A 15,736-nucleotide genomic window follows, 5' to 3' on the forward strand; every position below is an offset into this window, starting at 1 on the left:
GTATCTGTGCTCATAAGCGAGTTTACTCTGCTGCTCCTGCAAGTGAGAAGCTGAGCGTCCACCTATGTGCCGCTTCTCCCTGCTCTACCTGCCACTAAATCTGCTCCTTCCTGGCACAGACAAGGAGCATATTATCTGTGTCATTTATTTAGAAATTAACGAAATAGGCCAGGCGCAGTGGCTCATGCCTGTAATCCCAACACTTTGGGAGGCCAAGGCAGGCAGATCACCTGAGGTCAGGAGTTCGAGGCCAGCCTGGCCAGCATGGCAAAACCCCATCTCCACTAAAAATACAAAAATCGGCTGGGCATGGTGGTGTGTGCCTGGAGGCTGAGGCAGGAGAATCGCTTGAACCAGGAAGGTGGAGGTTGCAGTGAGCCGATAGCACACCACTGTACTGCAACCTGGGCAAAGAGAACTAAATTCTGTCTGGAAGAAAAAAAAAAGAAAAGAAAAAGGAAAGAAAAATAAGTAAATTAACAAAATACTGTCATGATATTAGTGACTTCTTTCTGGGTATGCATCTTCACACTCTAATAAGGAGGAGTGCTACCAAAACCAGGCAGAAGCTGTTTTGTCTAGCCTTATAATCTTTTATTTTATATGTATATATAAATGAATTCTCACTCTATCACCAGGTTGGAGTGCAGTAGCACGATCTCGGCTCATTGCAACCTCTGCCTCCCTAGTTCAAGTGATTCTTCTGCCTCAGCCTCTTGAGTATTTGGGACTACAGGCTCGCACCACCATGCCTGGCTAATTTTTGTATTTTTAGTAGAGACAGGGTTTCACCATATTGGCCAGGCTGGTATTGAACTCCTGACCTTGTGGTCTGCCTGCCTCGGCCTCCCAAAGTGCTGGGATTACAGGCGTGAGCCACTGTGCCTGGCCCAAACCAATATTAAGTAGCAGTGTTCACCCATTACATTGCAAAGATGAAAAAACATACCAAGAGTGGGCATGGATTTGGGGAAAGAAACATTTTTATATACCGCTGATGAGAATATAAATTGGAGCAGTGTTTTTGGAGAGTGTTGAGTTATTGATTGCTAAGTAACAAACGAACCCCAAACTCAGTGGCCTAAAACAATATTCAACAACCATTTTATTCCTTCTTATGATTCTGTGTGTCCATTGGGCTTAGCTGGATGGTTCTTCTGCTATGCATGTTGTTGGCTGGGACTGGAGTCATCTGGTGGCTCATGTGGGCTCGCACATCCCAGATGGGTCACATACATGGTTATAGCTGGCAGTTGGCACTGGCTGTGGGCTGGGAGCTCAGGTTGGGCTCAAGTGAGACATCTACACATAGCTTCTGCATGTAACTTGCCATTTTTCAGCAAAATGGCTAGTTTTTAAGAGAGTGTGCCTTTTTAATGCACATTTTCCAAGGGGCGGGAAGCAGAAGCTGACAGGCCAATTAAAAGTTACATCCATGGGCACAGCGTCACTTCCACCATATTGCATCGCTCAAAGCGGTCACAAGGTCCACCAAAGCAGGTGGAGAGGAATACGTTTTGACAGAGGAATAACAAGTCCACACTGCATTGCAGAAGCGTGTATAGGATGAGAGATGTATTGTGACTGTCTTTGGAGAATTTAATATGTTGCAGAAAGTAACTGGGTAATGTTTATTAAAAATTCCTAATATCTCTATATGTTTTGTTCTGAGCAACTCTGCTCCAAAAATTTATTCTAAATACATAGTGATAGATATTTCTAAAGACTTGACTATCAGGTGGACATTTCAATTTCCTTCTTAATAGGGTAAAATTAGAAAGTATTCTCACGTACCCAAATAGGAAATTGATTAATGGTTGTATACCCTACTATATTGTCTAAAAGTGACCCTAAAAAATAATACATAGGGTAAATCATGTCAACACTCATTATTTTAGAGAAATAGTGTTCTGGGACATTTTTCTTGGCAGGGTGGAGCTTGACAGGGATCATTTTACCCGTGTTTCTCAGTATGTTGAAGTTTGCTGGGGAGCATGGGGCAAACTCACATGGATCAGAGAGCTTTCTCAGAGGAAAGGGACCAAAACTTCAACCCTGTCATGGGTCAAATAAAATGTTTATTCTAAAATTCAATGAGGTATTCCTCATCTAAGTCATGGAAATTGACTGGAACTTATATAAAGCTTATAGCTTTACCTGACTTAAGGTCTTCTCCCTCAAGGACAAGCTGTGGAGAGGTTAGCCCTGATCTGATAATTGGGAAGGTTTCTTTATTTAACTATTTCATTTTATTCTATTAATGGTCTGAGTATTACAATGGTCTGATTCTATTTTATTATATTAATTACTCTTCTGTTTGCCCATTTAAAAATAATCAAAAATATTTAAAATAATCTACCAATACCTCTTGAAGTCCTCAATCTGCTCCTTGAAAATCAAGCTCTTGTTACTTAGGATACTTTTTGTGGTTTTCTAAAAAATCAGTTCAAACTGTATTTATTTATTTATTTATTTATTTATTTATTTATTTATTTATTTATTTTTGAGATGGAGTCTCTCTCTGTTGCCCAGATTGGAGTGCAGTGGCACGATCTCGGCTTACTGCAACCTCCACCTCTGGGGTTCAAGGGATTCTCCTGCCTCAGTCTCCTGAGTAGCTGGGACTACAGGCACATTCCACCATGCCCAGCTAATTTTTTGGTTTTTGTTTGTTTGTTTTAGTAGGGATGGGGTTTCACCATGTTAGCCAGGATGGTCTTGATCTCTTGACCTTGTGATCATCCTGACTTGGCCTCCCAAAGTACTGGGATTACAGGCGTGAACCACTGTGCCCGGCCTCAAAATTTTAATTATAGTTTTATATTTTAATGGGTAACATATTTGCATATTCACAATTCAAAAGGTACAGCTGGATATACTGGGGAAGTCTCTTTCTCATGCCTGTCTCCTAGCCATCCTATTCCACTCCCCAGAACCAGACAGTGGCTTCCAGAATCTTGTATATGCTTTCAGAGATATTCTAAGCATAATATGAGTGAATATATCTATCATTCTCCCTCTGTCCTTTTTTATCAATAGTGGCACATTATATATATTGCTTTTCCTCACAGACTTTTTTCCTACTTAAAAACATACCTTGGAGCAGAGCAGCAGTGTGAGGAACTTGGGGAAAGTTCTCTCCCAGAAGGACAGCTATTAAGCTAATCAAAGTTAGCAAAATCTGATCAGCCAAAATCTCTGAAGATGGATCAAAGTGCTTACAACAAAGCAAACCTACGCAAACACAGTAAGAACGGGGGAGGCTATCCACTGAGCTAGGGCTTCCCCTCATCACCATAGCTTTGTGTTGCAGAGGAGCTGCTCCAAAGAATTTGAAAGCTGAGTGGCAGCTTCCGTCTCCCCCAGCTCCTTGGGGTAGAAGAGCTATTCCCAGTGGATTCCACAGGCGTTGAATATCGGTAGATCTATTTCCCAGAGCTCCATGCTGCAGAAATCCTATACTGAATGGTGGTGGCCGCCAGGTAGTGGAGCCTGTTTTCCCACCCCTACAGAGAAAGGATCTGGGTGGGACTGGTAAAAAATGCAGTCTCCCATTCCCTCCAGCACTGTGTTGTGGGAGAACTGCTCTGGTGGGCTTGGCAGCTTCCATCTCTTCCAGCTTCTGGAGGTGAAAGAACTATTCCAGGTAGATTTGGTAGCTGGTGAATATTGGTAAATCCTATCCTTCATTTCCCTGCCCCCAGCTGTGGCTCACAGAAGATCTATACTGAGCTGTCATGGCACAAGCTCTCACCTCCCATACACACGCAGCTCCTTCTTGGTAAAGAGGACCCAGGTAGGGCTGCCGGGTCCCCATCTTCTTGCATCTCCAGCTCCTGCTCCCTAGTGCAAAGTTTCTGCCAAGGAAAGCGTTGGAGCCAGTTTCAAGACTCACAACACACCGTCCTTGCCAAGGGGCTCTACTTTAATTGGATTAGACTGTTGAGCAATTTAAGGCCCTAGGTAATTATTGAAAACAATAGAACAGTCAACTAGCAATTAGTGGAGATTAACAACTGAGTGTGATACCAATAGAGGCAGACTAGCCAGAAACTTAATGCGGAGATCAAAGAAAGAGACAACCAAAGGGATCCCAGCTAAACCCACAGTCCTCCCAGGTGGTCAGGAGCTCTGTGTGCTTGCCCAGAGCTGAGTCCTCTGAAGGGTGAATGAAGAGGAACTTCTGAGCTACTATTCCTTGGCTGAACACGAGGCAAACTCACAAACTCCCTGAACAGTGAAAGCAGTCTCGAAGCCACACACAGATCCAGTGGTGCAAACCTGACTGGTTCAGGGGCTTAAGTACAACCTCTGACAAATCAGAGACTGACTAACCATCTGAGCTGACCCGGGGTGACCCACAGAAAACCACAGGTGTACAGATAAAATTGAGAGGGAAAATGTTTGGGCAGAGACGTCAGAGGCTGCCCAATGGAGGAGACTAGACTTCGCTGAACTAGTCAGGGCAAGACACTGAACAAATATACAGTCCCCACAGGGAGAGAAATCAGTATGTAGAGTTGCTACAATATATTAATTAAAATGTTCAATATTTGATGAAAGTTATCAGACACACAAAAAGGCCAGGCACAGTGGCTCATGCCTATAGTCCTAGCACTTTGGGAGGCCGAGATGGGCGGATCACTTGAGGCCAGGAGTTGGAGACCAGCCTGGCCAACATGGCAAAACCCATCTCTACTAAAAATACCAAAAAAAAAAAAAAAAAAAAAGAATGAGCTGGGCATGGTGGTGCATGCCTGTAATCCTAGCTCCTCAGGGGGCTGAGGCAGGAGAATTGCTTGAACCCAGGAGGCAGAGGCTGAAATGAGCTGAGATCATGCCAAGGTACCCCAGCCTGGGTGACAGAGCAAGACTCTGTCTAAAAAAAAAAAAAAAAAAAGACACACAAAGAAACAGGAAAGTGTGACCTAAGCAAACAAGCAATAGAAATAGCCCATGAGGTATGCAGACATTGGGCATAGCAAAGACTTCAAAGCAATTATTATAAACATGTTCAAAGAACTAAAGGAGACCATGGCCAAAGAACTAAAGGAGGGTATGATGGTAATACCTCACCAAATAGAAAATATAAAGAGATTGAAGTTATAAAACTGAATGAAATAAAAATTCTGGAGTTGCAAAGTATGATAATTGAAATGAAAAATTTACTAGAGAGGCTCAAAAATAGATCTGAGCTGGCAGAAGAAGGTATAAGCAAACCCGAAGATAGATCAATAGAGATTATGAATTGGAGAAACAAAAATAAAAAATAAACAGAACCTCAGAGCAATGTGGGACACCGTTAAGCACACCAACATATGCATACTGGATGTGCCAGAAGGAAAGGAAAGAAAGAAAGGAACGGAAAACGTGTCTGAAGAAATAATGGTTGAAAACACCCCAAATTCCTTAAAAAGAATTAATCTATACATCCAAGGAATACAATTAATTCTAAGTAGGGTTAAAACAGAGCCACACTCAGATATATCATAATCAAAACATTGAAAGCCAGCAATAAAGAGACAATCTTGAAAGCCACAAGAGAAAAACGACTCATCATAGGCAAAGGAACTCAAATAAAATTAATTGACTTAATCCTCAATATGCTGATTCCCCATCAAAAGTAAGAAGCCAGAAGGCTGTATTCAAAGTGATGGGAAAAACAAAAAATTCAAACCTGTGAATGAAGAATCTTACGTCCAGCAAAACTGTCTTTTACAATTGAAGATTGAATAAAGGCGATTCTTCGATAAACTTACAAACTAGGAATTTGTGGCTTTCAAAAAGAAGAACAAAGTTGTAGGACACACACTTCTTTATTTCAAAGCTTACGACGAAACACCAGTAATCAAGACAGTGCAGTGGTGGCATAAGGATAGCTGTATAGATCAATGGGATAGAAATGAGAGTCTAGAAATAAACCTATGTGAAACAAACCCAAATTATTGATAAGGACGCCAAGACCATCCAATGGGGAAAGAAAAGTCTTTTCAACAAATGGTGCTGGAACAACCAGATATCCACATGCAGAAGAATGAGATCAGACAATTACCTCCCACCATATACCAAAAAAAAAGACTCAAAATGGATCAAAGACATAAATGTAAAAGGTAAAACTATATAACTCTTCAAGGAAAATAGGAGTATATTCTTCATGACCTGGAGCTAGGCAATATTTTCTTAGATATGATACCAAAAGCACAAGCAACAAAAGAAAAAAATATGTATATATATACAGGATTACATTAAAATTATAAATTTTTGTGCTCATAGAATACCATGAAGAAAAAGACAACACATAGAATGTGAGAATGTTTGTAAATCATATATTTGATATGGCACTTGTATCTATAATATATAAAGAAATTTTATGAGTCAATAACAAAAGCACAAGTAATCTCATTAAAAAGTGGACAAAGGATATAAATAAAAATTTCTCCAGAGTAGTTATACAAATGATCAACAAGCATACTGAAAGATGCTCAACATCAGTAACCATCAGGAAAATGAAAATCAAAACCACAAGATACTGCTTCACACCCACAAGGATGGCTATAATAAAAAAGACAGATAATAATAATTAGTGTTAGTGAATTAGCAGAATTCAGGAAGCAGAGAATTTGAAAGCCTCATACACTACTGGTGAGGAAACTGAGAATTTGAAAGCCTCATACAATACTGCTAGAAATGTAAAATAGTGCAGCCGCTTTGGAAAACAGACTTGCAATTCCTCAAAAGATAACACATAGAGTTACCATATGACCCAGCAATTCCACTCCTAGGGATATACCCAAGAGAAATGAAATAATATTTATGTACCAAAACTTGTACACAAATCTTCATTAGCAGCATTATTCATAAAAGCCAAAAATTGGAAGCAACCCAAATGTCCTATAACTAGTGAATGATGGATAAACAAAATGTGTTGTATCTACTAGAATGTTATCTGGCCATAAAAGGGAAGGAAACCCTGATACATGCTACCATATGGGTAAACATGAAAATGTCATATTAAGTGATGGAAACCAGACACAAAAGGCCACATAGTAAATGATTCCATTAATGTGAAATGGCGAGAATAAGCAAATCTATAGAAACCAAATAATTACTGTTTTCCTAGAGCTGGGGAGGAGAGTGAGAATGGGGAGTATCAGGTGATGGGTAGAGGGTTTGTTTTTGTAGTGATAAAAATGCTCCAAAATTAGATTGTGGTAATGTCTGCACAACTTTGTGAATATACTAACAACCATTGAACTACGTACTTTGGATGTGTTCTATGGCATGTGAAATATGTCTCAGTTAATACATATATATTAATTATATACAGATGGGATCGCTCATGAGACGAGTTGAGTTGCTGGCTGGGCTGCAGTCATCTGAAAGCGTGATGGGGCTGGAGGATCTGATTCCAGGACTGGTGCCCAATTTTTGCTGGCTGGTAGCACGTGGCCTTTGTTCCTTGTTCCTTGCCAGGTGGCCCTTTCCAGCTGTCTGAGTGTTCTCATGATAGGGAAGCTGGCTTCCTCCAGAATGAGTGATCCAAGAGAGCAAGGTAGTACATGAAAGGTACAGTGCCTTTCATGACCTTGTATCGTATGTTACATGCTCTCATCTCATCCATGTCCTAGTGATTACATAGGGCATGAAACCAACAAAGAATCACTGGGGGATTTGGGGAGGCTGAGGCGGGTGGATCACAAGGTCAGGAGATTGAGACCATCCTGGCTAACACGGTGAAACCCCATCTCTACTAAAAATACAAAAAAAATTTAGCCGGGTGTGGTGGCGGGCGCCTGTAGTTCCAGCTACTCAGGAGGCTGAGGCAGGAGAATGGCGTGAACCCAGGAGGCAGAGCTTGCAGTGAGCCGAGATCGTGCCACTGCACTCCAGCCTGGGCGACAGAGCGAGGCTCCGTCTCAAAAAAAACAAAAAACAAAACAAAAAAAAAAAAACGAAGAATCACTGGGAGTCCTCATGGAGGCTGGTTCCCACAAGTGGGGTTAAATCCTGCTGCTTTCTTAGTGACTTCAGTCTCTCCAGCTCATCAGTCATAACCACTTTGTAATGCTGCCCTAATTAAACACATTCAGTTCTCTGGTGATCCCTGAAGCCTGTGAAGTTTCTCCTGGAGATCCCTGGTGATCTCCATGGTGATCCCTGGAGCCGTCCAAGTTTCTCCTGGAGATTGAAATGTGTGTGTGTGTGTGTGTGTATACACATATACATGCACATATTTATATACATATATTCATATGTGCATTCATATTCATATACACATTCATATATATCCACACATACATATATATTCATGTTCATATACATATACGCATATTGTTTCTCAAAATTCTGACTTATTGGTCTGAAGGCAATAAATTGGAGAAAAATAAATTTCCAGCTTGAGTTAGGTATGAGAAAAATCTAATTTTTCTTTTTTCTGTGTAATATTATTTACTATGACATTTACTTGGCAAAAATACATGAGTCCATAGGAAATGCCTTTCCCTGCTGCAATCCTCCAGCTAAGAACATAAAACCCCTGTCCCTCATTCTGAGGAATCAGGAAAAATACAAATAAGATCCTGATCCCCAAGCCCCCCAGATCAATATAGTGGCATCTGCTTGTGTCAGGCTAGTTAGGGGTCTGTCAGTCTATCAGTATTTTCTGAAGTAGCTTAATTAATCATGGTTTTTCGAGAACACGGGAGATTTTGTGATGTTCCTGAGAGCTCATCTCTATGTGGGGTTTTTCCACAATAACAATATAGGAAGACGTTCAGAGTGGGCAGTCTTCAAGCCAACGTTATTTTTCCTTCATTGCATGAGGATTGCCTTGTCCATCCCACAAAAGCAGTTGAAAACAAATCAAAGATTTTCTAGCTGGCAAAGGGAGGGAACACAGCAGTACCCAATAGTGAATGCAGGCGTTAGGAGAGCAGAGCAGGACTCCTTAACAGGTACAGCCTCAGGACTGCAGGTGATGGGCTCCCTTGGTCGCTGACGTCAACACGAGACTTTTATTCTCCTTACGCGTTTTATGGGTCATCAGAAATCTCACCAATCATATGAGGAACACGGCGTTCCTCATATTATACCAGTGCAGTGCCCCTGAGAAGAGGAGGAGGGCAGGAGGGAGCATGGGCATCAAGTTCTCAGGTCCAATGCCCGTATTTGCTAACCAGCTTTGTGACCTTGGGCAAGACACTTCCCTGCCAGAGGCCTCACTTCTGTTCTGTTAAATTAAAAAGCTGGACTCATTCAGGGGTTTCCAGATGTTGAGATGCCAGTGATAACAGCAACTTCCAGGGGTGATCATTTTTTACTATGGCCAAATAAAATTATTAAAGAAAAAATGCTTAGCATCTACAATAACTATAATTTCATTATAAGAAAACTTTAGTACCAAATAAAAAGATATAAAAATGAGAAAACACAACATAAATTTTATTCCCTTAAATGGGAAAAAACCCTTAGTTTTATAAAAACTTATCTCATCATTCTTCTGGTTCTCATTTCTCCAGAGACCTTTGAAAATGCCACAGAGCAGCATTTGGGAACTCTGGGGATGGCTGTCAGGGCCTCTTGTGCACTCACATGCTGGGACTCTCTGGTTCGTTCAGTTGTCAGCTCACGCCAGATGCTAATGGTGCCAGGCATTATTTATCCAGGTTTTTCCATTTTATTTGGAAACTACTCAAGGTAGAAATAGCTTTTCAAATCTGTACCAAAAGTGCCCTTTTACCCAGGGATATGCCTCACCAGCGCTATCCCCTGCTCAATGTTGCCTGGTGTTGGTGTTGGGGCCCCCTGTGGATAACCTCCTCCTTGCTGACCTCCTCCTTGCTGAAAATCCTCCCGTGGGCTCCATGACCCAAACCCCGGCAGCCATTGGCGAGTGCTATGAACTGGATTGTGTTTCCACCAACTTCATATGTTAAAGCCCGAACCCACTATGTGACAGTATTTGGAGATGGGGCCTTTGGGAGGTAATTGAGGGTTAGATGAGGTCATGAGGGTGGGGCCCCCTTGATGGGATTAGTGCCCTTTCCTAGCATCACACAAAAAAGGCTGACTAGGAAGATGACAAAGTGGATGCTAAGCCCGAAGATGGTACACAGAGTAAAAACCCTACCTCCTAAGCCACATGGGGCAACAGTAGAGGTAATGTGGAAGTCCTCCAAAAAAAAAAAAAAAAAAAAAAAAAAAAAAAAAAAAAAAAAATTAGGGGAATGTATGCCTGGCAGAAAAAATAGCATGTCCATTCTAGAGAGTTCCCTGTGGTCACCAAAATGGTTGAATCCCCCAAAATTCAGGGCTGTGTACAAAAATGGAAGCAGTGAAGTATCACAGTTTGAATCCCAGCTCTGCATTTACTAGTTGTATAACTTTGAGGAGATTACTTAAGTCTCTTTGTTTCTCATATGTAGAGTGGGAATAAAAGCACCTGTTTCATAGGACATGAATAAGGATGAAATTAATAAAAATAGTTGAAGTGGGCTGGGTGCAGGTGCTCACACCAGTAATCCCAGCACTTAGGGAGGTTGAGGTGGGAGGAACACTTGAGGCCAGGCATTCAAAACCAGCCAGGGCAACACGGCAAGACTCTACGTCTCTACAAAGAATAAAAAAATTAAACAGGTTAAATGGCGTGCACCTGTAGTGCCAGCTACTTGAGAGGGTGAGGTGGGAGAATGGCTTCAGCCTGAGAAGTCAAGGCTGCAGTGAGCCATGATCACACCACTGCCTTCCGGCCTGAGTGACAGAGCGAGACACTGTCTCTAAAAACTAAATAAAATAAAAGGTGAAAAAAATGTACACAGTTGAAGTGCTTAGAATAGTTCCTGCCGTATATTGAATGTTCACTCCTACTAGTTTTTTTGCAAGATTCTGCAAACTGAAGAATGTGCAGTTGGCCAATAATACACAGACCAATAAGAGTGGCTGTGAACAATAAAATTATTAATTCCAAAAATGACAAAAGATTGTTTATAATATACTATGCAGCAGGTATATGATCATAATATTGCAAGCACATGAATATTGATTGAATCAAAATTACTTTTTACTTATACTGGAAGGATGGGTGGTGGAGAGTGTTCACATGTGTGGTAGGGTTGATAGAGAAGTAGAGGGGAGAAAGGATGCTAAATTCTTGTCATCTATAATAGGAAGTCCAAAGGTAATGCCTGAAACTGAAAACTCAAGTAGCAGCAAGATACACATGTTGTTTAGAGATGCAGAGATAAATTTCTAGAGGATCTATTGATAAGTAGTTACCTTCGGGGAACTGGAAGTGAGAAGGAGAAAAGGAGACTGCTGCTTTTCCCAGGAGCCTGTAGCACTGTATCTTTAGACAATGTGCATGCTTAATGACAGTGAATAAACATGCAGTTACAAATCACAGATGCTGAAGACAAACAGGTTTGGGTTCAAGTCTCTGAGAAAAGACTGTGACTACGCTCTCACACAGAACACTTCTGACATCAGATGTGTGGGTTTTTTCCTACTATGATCAATTCTCTGACACCAACTGTGGGTGTCCTACAATTCAGTTCAATTCTGACACTATCTGCCTGTTGTTAGCATCAGATCCTGTAACCATAATAGGTCCACTGCCTGCTGTGCGTGGTGGTGTCAATATGCCGACATACCAGGTTGCAGCAGAGAGATTTCATTGTAGGGCTGGCAAACAAATAGAAAAGAGGAAACCTCACATCCATCTCTCCAAGGAGTTTGGGACTAGGATTTTTAAGGGTTTTGTGGTGGGCCAGAGTGTGGAGATTGTTGATTGGTCAAAGAGTGCAGGTTGAAATTATGGGACAGGGAAATGAAGAAATGGTATTCTCGTGCCGATTCCATTCCCTTATGGGTCTCCAAACTGGTTGGCATCAGGTGTTTTGCTGGGATTCAGGAGGTGAAAGACACTTAAGCAATACTTAAACAAAAGCTTTAGGAGTTTAGCGTCAAAAATGATACGTATAGGAACAATGGGGATACACATGATCAGTATCTAATGCCTTTCAGTTACAAGGAAGTGGGTCAAATGCAGTCTGATTAATGCTTATTATAATAGGAATTCTCTCCAGAATTCCTGTTAACTCCGTGAGGATGGCTTCAATCCCACAAATTAAGGGCCCAGTCTCGCAAGATTGCCCCTGCTTCATACACCAATTGTGTCTGAGCCTCCTGTACTTCTGATCAACAGGCTATAAAGTGGGAGTTTCCATGACCCTACTTGCTAGAGCAGCTCTCAGAACTCAGGGAAACAACTTACATTTCCTGGCTTATTTTAAAGAATATTACAAAGGGTATAGATGAAGAGGTGCATAGGGTAAGGTCCAGAAGGGTCCTGAGTGTAGAAGCGTTGACTCTTTGTGGAGTTAAGGTACACCACCCTCCCTGCACAGAGATCCATTCGCTACCCAGAAGCTCATCATATCTTGTTGTTCAAGAGTTTTTGAAGAGTGTTCTGGGTGCAGTGGCTCATGCCTGTAATCCCAGCACTTTGGGAGGCCAAGGTGGACAGATCACGAGGTCAGGAGATGGAGACCATCCTGGCTCACACGGTGAAACCTGTCTCTACTAAAAATACAAAAAATTAGCCGGGTGTGGTGGCGGGCACCTGTAGTCCCAGCTACTCAGGAGGCTGAGGCAGGAGAATGGCGTGAACCCGGGAGATGGAGCTTGCAGTGAGCCCAGATCACGCCACTGCACTCCAGCCTGAGCGACAGAGCGAGACTCTGTCTCAAAAAAAAAGAGTTTTTGAAGAGTGTCACCTCTAGACTCCCACTCCCTCCCCAACTGTCTTGGAGGTTGGTGGGTGGGGCTGAAAGTTCCAATCCTCTGGTCACTGTTCTTCTGGTAAGCATCCCTATTCTGAAGCTAACTAGGGGCCCCACCCTAGGTTACCTCATTAGGGTAAACACAGGTGTCATTGGAAGGGGTTTGTTATGAATATCAAAAGACACTCCTATCACTCAGGAAAATTCCAAGGGGTTAAGGAGCTCTGTACCAGGAACCTGGGACAAAGACCAAATATACTTCTTTCTACACAACAAATTCCCACTTCTAAAATTGTATGACCCCGTTTCAGTGACTTCGGCCCACTGAGATTCAATTTCTTCATCAGACAAATGGTGCCAACAATCTCAGGGGGTTGCTCTGATGACTGGTGAAATATGGCATGTCAAGCAATCTGGCACACCTGGGAGTCTGAGGATGCACTTGACCCCATCCTCCCCTGGGATCCATCTGTGACAGAAGCTGCTGGCTCGTCCCAGGCACATTTGGTCACCCTGTCTCTTGCTGTGCATGCAAGGCCGGCCAGGTACCCACCATGGCTGCAATGATAGGGAATTCTTAGAAAAATTTCAGAAGGTTGTTGTGTGTTGGCTATTTCTCCTTGCTTTCAGCAGAGACCTGAGTAACATGCATGCAGGCACGAGCTAACCTGTCTGCCAGCAGTGCTGGGAGAGATAGCCTTGCCCAGCCAGGGGTCCTCACCTACAGACTTCAGTCCAAGTCTGGAGCTCTGCATGACATAAAAAGCCAAATGCTTCATTACGCCCAGCTGAAGTTACCATCAGTGGCTTCAAAGCTACAGCCTCAGCAGGAGATAAGATTGATGCTGGGTGCCATATAAAACTGGAGAGGACACTAATGGGCTCATCCTCCCACCCCAGTCTATTGTTTTCAGGTATCCCTCGTTAACTTTAGGGAGTGGGGTGGAGAGAGTTCAGAAGCCAGCAAGTAAAAACCAGAGTTTCATACTTACCATCATGTCTAGAAAATAACTTGGGCTGGGATTAATTCATTGCACATGGAACTGACTAGAAATCCATCTAAGTTTTTGAGAGGACTGAATTATCAAAAAAAAAAACCCATTAGCCTAGACTGAAAAACCTATGAAAGCAATCTCTGGTTCCCAAATCTGCATCAGCAGGAAGCAGGCAACAAAAGATCTGCAGCTCTGCCAAATGGGGCTTGGATGTGGTCATGGAGGGCCAGGAGGGCAAAGCCAGAGGGTATGAGAGACAATGAACTGGGGAGTTCCTCCCAGACAGTGGACCCAGGGCAACCAAGGGATGATACCTCCAAGGCAGACAGAGAGTCTTTGCAATACTTCCCAGCAGAATCTGATAGTGGCCAGAGAACTGGCTCTTGCTGATGCTTTGCATCCCCTTTTCCTAACGTTTGTATTTGTTTCACCATTGCACATCAGGTACGTGAGAGGACGGATTGCTTATTCTTTAGTTTTTAAGTAGCTAGATGACAAAGAGCCACATTCAGACTTGAAGGAGAGGCCTGTATGTCTCCCCAGATATAACTACTGGGCCCTTGGGGTAGTCTTCTTTGCATTAGGACTGAGTGTGCTATGTGTGGGGAAAGGATACACTTGGATATTTTTTGTAGCAAAAGGGATAGACTATATCAGAAACTGTATTTATCCCCCGATTTCTGCTATTTTTTCCCATAGTAATAGAACTTGGCTTCCCAGATAAGGACTGTATCTCCCAGCTTCCCATGTAGCTAGGTGTGGCCAGGTGACCAAGTTCCGGCAACCACTATAGTGTTTGTTGGCTTATAGGACTCTTCCTTGAGAGACAGCTGTTTTAAGTCTTTTGAACTTTCTTTCTCCCCTTACCTTCTGTTTTCCAGGATGTAGATGTGGTGGTTAAAGCTGGAGCTGCCATCTTGGATTATGAAGTAACCATGGATATGGAAGACACATATGATGAAACAAGGTAGAAGCAGCCTGGGTCCTTGATGTTAGCCAACTTTAACCTCTAGACTTCTTTGAAGCAGAGAAATAGGCTTGCTTAAACTACAGGTACTTTGTGTATTTTGTAATGTGCAGTTGAACCTATGTCTAAGTAACACCAAAACAATTAAGAAATAAGGCAGGATTTAGATTGTAGTCAGCATACCAATTTTTTTTTTTTTTTTTGAGACGAAGTCTTGCTCTGTAGCCCAGGCTGGAGCACAGAGGCACAATCTTGGCTCACTGCAACCTCTGCCCCCCAGGTTCAAGTAATTCTCCTGCTTCAGTCTCCTGAGTAGCTGGGATTACAGGTGCCTGCCACTGTGCCTGGCTAATTTTTTTGTATTTTTAGTAGAGACAGGGTTTCACTATATTGGTCAGGCTGATCTCGAACTCCTGACCTCAGGTGATCCACTCACCTCAGCCTCCCAAAGTGGCTGGAGTTTTTACAGGTGTGAGCCACTGCGCCCAGCAGCATACTAACTTTTAAATGAAAACTAGATTGGTGAATATGGCTTAGACAAGCAACCAAAGACATGGGGTTCTACTATCAGTACCCTCAAGTTTAGGTCTCGATCTGCTGTGTTGCAAGGGCAGAATAAACAGCAGACATCCAGCCAGCCAGTTTCCAGAAAGCGTCATGTTCCTGTGGCTCACCTGGGGACCTTGCTGGAAAACACATTGATTCAGTAGGTCTGCGGTGGGGCCTGAGATTCTGCTTTTCTAACAAGCTCCCAAGTGCCGATGCTGCTGGTCCAAGGGTCTCACTTCAGGTAGAAGAATCTGCTTCACACCCTAATGAAGTGTTCAGAGCCAAGAGCCTGTCCTGGGCCCTGACCCTACTTGCACCTAAACTCAGGGGGAGGAGTTCATAAGAGGTGGAGAGAAGGCAGCCATAGAGCATTTGTTCGCCAACCAAATAGCTGGGGAGCTTCAAAACACTGATGTCCACTTCTGACCCCGAGGTCTGGCTCTGGG

Source organism: Rhinopithecus roxellana, chromosome 4, assembly GCF_007565055.1.
Source record: "Rhinopithecus roxellana isolate Shanxi Qingling chromosome 4, ASM756505v1, whole genome shotgun sequence".
Taxonomy (NCBI): Eukaryota; Metazoa; Chordata; class Mammalia; order Primates; family Cercopithecidae; genus Rhinopithecus; species Rhinopithecus roxellana.